The following is a 6,520-nucleotide window of genomic DNA, read 5'->3' as shown; positions in this document are numbered from 1 at the left end:
TTCTTTTTTTTTGCCAGGGATTGAACTCAAGACCTTGTGCTTGTGAGGCAGGTGGCAGAATGAGCCACTGAGCTAAATTCCTGGCCCTGAATTCCTTCTGTTTTATCTTTTCTGTTCTCCAGACATAGGCAACAGTGCCTTTTGAACGGATTGCCCAAAAGGGCATTATTTCTGCTCTCATTTGCCCACAGTCACTCAGAGATGCTTGCGATAGATGAATAACAGTTTTTTTTCTTTAAAGCATTAAACATCCTGAATATTTTTATTTCATTCAACAAAAAGTATACAATCTTAGATTTTCTTGTAAGAGAGGCCATGGGCATTCATTTGCTTTTCTGATTGCCTTTAGAAAAAAAAAAAGCATCAGTATCTGTACTCGATCCACACAGCTATGCAAGCCCCCAAAGATTCCATGATTTTTTCCACATCAAGCAGTCAGACTTCCTCTGATTTAAGGTCCTTTTGTTTTCTCAGATTATAACACTATATAATGCATATATACAAAGAAACAGTCATTTAAATTTAGAATTAGCAATGTGTAGCTCTGGACAAATTACTTTTCTAAGCCTTAACTTTTTATCTGTAAAATGGGCATAAGAATGCTTCCTCATAGAATTGTTATGGGGATTAAATCAGATGACAGCATATCTCCTGGTTTAGCTTTAAATAATAATTATTTTAAATAATACTAAATGAATAAAAGACCTTAATTACCAAGTTGGTCTAATATTTTAGCATTTTAATTATTGAATTTTTATGTTTGCCAAATCCTTTATATTTAATTGTACTCCAGGGCCGGGGATTTAGCTCAGCGGTTCGGTGGCCTCCCTTACAAGCACAAGGACCTGAGTTCAATCCCCAGTACCAAAAAAAAATTGTACTCCATATTCTTACACTGTTGGTTCTTTCCCTATCACTTATCTTTAAAACGTATAACTCCAATTCCTTTTATGTTTTCTCTCGTGTTTCTTTGACATAACTGGCTCCTCTCCAGATTTTCCACGACTTACTCAGTTGTCAAATGCTGTTGTTCATCACAACCAAACAACAACCTGACCAACTTGCTTAATGTCCTAGATTATCTAGAGACCTATGATGTTCCTATCATAGTTTCTTGGCAATGGTTCAGTATTTCCTTGGCTTTCCAGAAAACAAATTCAGAAATGGAAGTGGACATGGAGGGAATTTTCTGGAGAGTGCTGGGGAGAGCATAGAATTGGGTGGACATTGGCCTATCTGAGCTCAGTGAAGTCCACAGGAGCTCTGAAACTGGAAGGACCTCTCAGAGTAGAGGTGAGGGTATTATATCTTCAGACCTCTACATTGACTAATCACTGGATGCAAGTTGTATAACCGTCAAAGAAGTGGCTCTTTTCAACCAAGGACAATGCCTGGTCAGGGCATTCAGCTGTTGGTTGTCAGTTAGTGACATGCTTCTAGCAGCTGGGGAACTGAGTCTTATAGTCCTGAAGGCGATCTAGTAGGTGCAACATAATATTCATACAAACACGGAGATTCTAGTAAGTGCCACATAATATTCACTACAGTTTGCTTTTGTATAGTTATTTTTCCTGACCCTGAAGGACATTGTCTTTTACTGTCTCTAATAAATATTCTTTTAGTTTCCAGTTCCTTCTTCACTTTGTATTCTTCTGGCGTAGACTTAAAATGGTAGACTTTGTGGAGATAGGAAAGGGATCTGGGGATGAAGTAGTGGAAAGGGAAAATAAAAAGGATCAAGGTATGATGTATCTTTCCTCTATCAGTTTCTAGGCTCCAATCAAAAGTATGTTACTATGATAAATACAGTATTTTATAGGGGCCAATGTGAACAATTAGCCCTGATATATAGTAGTTTCTATTTTCTTCATATCTTATGCCCAGATAAATGAGAACTGAACTGCCAATAATGTATTAAATGTTAAAGACTATTTGAAATTACCTTACATTCATATGTCATTAAGCTTGCACCATATACACAGGAGTCAGGATACTGAAATATGAAATGTCAAATAACGTCATTCACTCCATTGTATTACATTGAGTATTATTTGTGATTATTTTTTAAATAGTTTGACTATCTTTAACCCAGTTTATCATTACTGTATGGCTAATTTACTTTTACCATTAATATTTTTTACATATAAACTTACTGATTACTTTGTTTTTTTTAGCTTATTATTTCCTAAGGGATAATTTTTAAAGAATGAGAGAAAAGTAGGAAATATAGAGAGAATATATATATCAGAAGGCATCATTGTGTAGAGAAATAAACATTAATCAGAAAGCAGGCTGTTCATATCTCTATGCATGTAGCTGCTTAGGTCCTAATTTGTGGCAAATCTGAACTACAGTAGAATTTTATGTTTAAATTTTTCAGGGAGAAGATATTATCGTCATTGACTTACTTTCACTTTTATCTTTAAAAGAAAATACAGGTCATTAATAAAGATATATGGCAAAGTTTGTAGTCCTCAATAAAATTCCTGTTCATCTTCAAACCCTGCCTTCAACACATTTTTCTCCCACACCTTTATTCAGGCTTTGTCCCTCCTACCCATGGCCTAACTCTTCTTCCATGCTATGTCCATCTCCTCAGTCTGCCTTAATATTATTTCATTTTAAGCTGCTTATTTTTCAGAAACTATTAAAATTTCATCTCACCTCAGTTACAGGAAAAATAATTGTATATTTTATTTTTCCTCAAATCTTAAAGTGCATTACTACCTTTATCTTCACTGATTTGCAAAGTTAAGGAAAGCAACAATTACTTCTAAAATATTAATATGTCACTTTATGTTGCAATATATCATTCACAAAACACTTTCATAGTCATGTCTGAATTTAATTATAACAATAACTTTGAGAGGTCATTGGTATTCTCTAAATTTTATAGATCAAAAGGTGGGATTCAGGGTAAATAAGTATTTTTAAAATTTTTTTTGGTACCATTGATTGAACTCATGACTTTGCAAGGCAAGTGTGGTGTCACTGAGCTAAATCCCTGGCCCTTAAGCTTACTTCATTTAACCTGTCTTCTGACTCTAAGTCTAGTTGTAAAATCTGTTCTCATCTACTACATTTACATGCTATTATTATGATACATGCTGATTTATATGTTAAGTGTGTGTTTGTGTAACTGTCTTCATTATCAGACTTTTTGATGGCAGGCATGAGGTCTTATTTGAGTTTGTACCTTAAGTGTTTAACATTGTCTGACATTGTGTTACCACACAGTATAAATTAGTGCAATGAGTGAGTGGTCAGGAAAACTCACAAACTACTGTAGTCCAAGAGCAAAGATAAAATAAAATCCCCAAAGGAAATCTGAGAAACAGTCATCTAAGAATATATAAGAAAAATTAACCACCACTAAAGCAAAAAACAAAGTCAGTGAGACTACTATTTTGATCATATTTGTAAAGAGGCATAGAGTAGGGAAGAGACTAGAAACTGGATAAATTTTTAACCTTTTTTCATATTTTTAAAATAGCTTTCTTGAAATATGATCACATACTACAAAATTCACTCCTTTAAAGTGTATGGATTTTTCATATGATAAAGTTATTCATTTACACCACAATCAATTTTAGAACATTTCATTTAACCCCAAAAGAAAATTTACTTTCATTAACCTTCATTTCATTAACCTTGAAGACTCATTCTACTGTAGGCAGCCACTAACCTCCTATTTGTCTTTATAGATTTGCTTATTCTGGATAGTTCATGCAAATCAAATCATATAATATGTGTTATTTTATGACTGTATTCAAGTTTGCTCTGTGTTGTAGCATATGAAAATAGATAACTCCTTTTTTGCTGAATGATATTGTATTTTATGAAGATTTTGTAACTACTTTTAATATTTGTAGGATTTTTATCTATTCATCTGCTAACAGACACTTAGTTTACTTCTACCTTCTAGCTGTTATAAGTAATGTTGCTGTGAACATTAAGTTCAAGTTTTCTGTGGACGTATTATGGTTTCTCTTGTGTATATATCTATAGAAATGTAATTGTCTGACCACATAATAACTCTTATTTTTCAACCATTTGATTTAATTTACCACCTATTTACCCACCTATCCATTCATTAATCTATCTTGAGTTTTTTGGCACATTTTAGAATAAGTTGCAGAAATAATTATACCTCCACCCTAAATATTTTAGCTCATATATTATTTACTGGCAATTACTGTTTTTATGTAGAGCTTTTAAATTTTCATATAGTCTTTATAAAATGAAATCCACAACTAATAATTATATGTTCCCTATATTTTGATAAATAAATGCATATGTGCAACCTAGGCTTTGGGTTTTAAATTAGAAAGGACTTTCTAAGAATTAAACACTGACTCTCATTTTCCAGAGGGAAATTGATGTCCAAAGAGGGGAAGTGACTTGTTTAAAATCAAGTGAGAAACATAATATCGATTTTGTCTCATGTCATCCAGACTAGGTAATAAGGTTACCATGATCAATAAACAGCGCCCACCAAGGCTCCCTGGTTCTTACTTATTGTACATAGATATAAATGAAGTAATATTTGGATTTTAAGAGTACTTCCTGAAAGAAAAGGAGTTTAGATTTTGAAAAATCTGGCGAAGGTCATAAGTTACATTTTCACTTTTTTAATTCAACCAAGAACAATTTTATTCTTATATTTCCTAGTTTGTAAAAATAATATTGAAGTACTAATTTCAAATTTCTCTTTTCTAATCCTTACTGCTTGTCTTAAATAACAAACACCTATTAAATCAGCTTTTTAAGACTATAGATTAAGATCCCAAGGCATCTTTAATGCTGAAAGAAAATGAATGTTCATGTGGGTTGTGATTACATTAACAAATTATTGCCTTTTCAGGAAAATTGCTGTGGAATTTACAATCTTAGAGACTAAGTTACTTGGTATTAATTAGGCTGGATGAGAACTATAAAGTAAGCTAGTAATAGTAATTGAGTGTGTCTATGATAAGTATTATCTAAAGTGCTTTACATGCATTATATCCTTAATCCTCCTAATCCTCCTAATGCCATTATTATGAATATTTAGCAGTGGATGAAATTGAGGCTTAGAAAGATCAAGTAACTTGCTCTAGTCCTTCATAGTGATATGCTCTGAATTAAATTCTAAGCCTTTCGGATCCCATAGCCTATGCTATACTGTCTCCAAAATAGGTATCTATTAATAGTTTTGGCTGTCAAGAAAGAGTGAGGATAGTTCAAAGGGCAGAAAATAGACCGAATACGGCCATTAAGACTCTGCATGGGAAGTTTTCCAACAGAATGTCAAGGAGTGGACTAGACATCACTGTGTAACAGCAACCATCAGACATAGAAAATATTCAGGTAGAGAAGCTGATTTTTGAAGAAAAGTGTCTGCATGCTGTTAGCAATTGGATTTGCTCAGTGATTTCCCCCTAAATTTGAATCACTTGGAGGATTTTTTTCTTTTTTTGGTGAAAATAGTATGCAATAAATTATACCTATTTTAATTATACATTTTGATAAATTTATACTATTATATAAACTCCACCAAAAGGATGATCTAGAACATTTCGATAAGCTCAGAAAATGCTTCTGTCCTCCTCTCCAATTAACACCAACTCCATGCCTGGCCCCAAGCAACTCATAATCTCCTTTCTGTCACATTAGATTAGATTCCTTTTCCTAGAGTTCCATATAAATGGAATCATACTGTATTTAGTCTTTGTGTTTAACTTTCCTCTCAGCACAGTGATTCTGAAATTCATCTATGTTATGGCATATATTGGGTACTCATCTCTTATTATTGCTTTATTGTGTTATATGAATATATCACAGTTTCTTTATTTGAACACCTTGTTGATATGCATTTGGATTGTTTTCTGCTTTTAGCTACTATGGATAAAACTGCTGTGAATATTTGTGGGTTTATTTTTTCATTACTTTCAATAAACATCTAGGAGTGGAACTGATGTTAAATGACAGAAAGTGCCAAACTATTTTCCAAAGTTGTAGCATTTTACATTCTCACTAGTAATGTATGAGAAAGTTCCAGTTGCTCTCTACATTCATTACCATTCAGTATTGCCAATCTTTTAATTTTATCCATCTTTATATTCATTCTCTGGCTTTTTCTCTTTCTCAATTCTTAGTGGCTGCCATGAAGTGCACAACTTTTCTCTGTGACACACACTCTTTTGACATAATATTTCTGTCTTCGAGCCTGCCAACCATGGACTGAAACACCGGAACCATGAGCTAATAAGGATCTTTTCTCCCCATTTTACACAAGTATTTGATTACTGTAATGAAAAGCTGACATAGTTCTTCATCAAATTGAGGAAGTTTATTTTCATTCCTACTTTGCTGAACTTTTTTTGGTACTGGGGATCAAATTTGGGACCTTGCACTTGGGAGGCAGGCAGTGGCACCACTAAGCTAAATCCCCAGCCCTTTGGCCCTTTGCTGGACTTTTTTAAAATCAGGAAGTAATGTTGAGTCTTTTCTAAATGATTTTTCCATAAATTTATATATA

At 33.3% G+C, this 6,520-nt stretch overlaps 1 protein-coding gene and 1 long non-coding RNA gene across 4 annotated transcripts in view; both read left to right on the top strand.

Annotated features, from left to right (window-relative positions):
* The window catches only part of Hpse2 (heparanase 2 (inactive)), a 770,839-nt gene that overhangs the window by 323,965 nt on the left and 440,354 nt on the right, over nucleotides 1-6,520 (top strand). The window lies entirely within an intron of this gene.
* Nucleotides 1-6,520, top strand: part of LOC104872299 — a 133,380-nt gene that overhangs the window by 33,543 nt on the left and 93,317 nt on the right. The window lies entirely within an intron of this gene.

The sequence above is a fragment of the Fukomys damarensis genome, unplaced genomic scaffold (assembly GCF_012274545.1).
Source record: "Fukomys damarensis isolate Sample0158 unplaced genomic scaffold, DMR_v1.0_HiC HiC_scaffold_8, whole genome shotgun sequence".
NCBI classification, from domain to species: domain Eukaryota; kingdom Metazoa; phylum Chordata; class Mammalia; order Rodentia; family Bathyergidae; genus Fukomys; species Fukomys damarensis.
The sequence above is the reverse complement of the archived record's forward strand: the minus strand, read 5'-3'. Positions and strand labels throughout refer to the sequence as shown.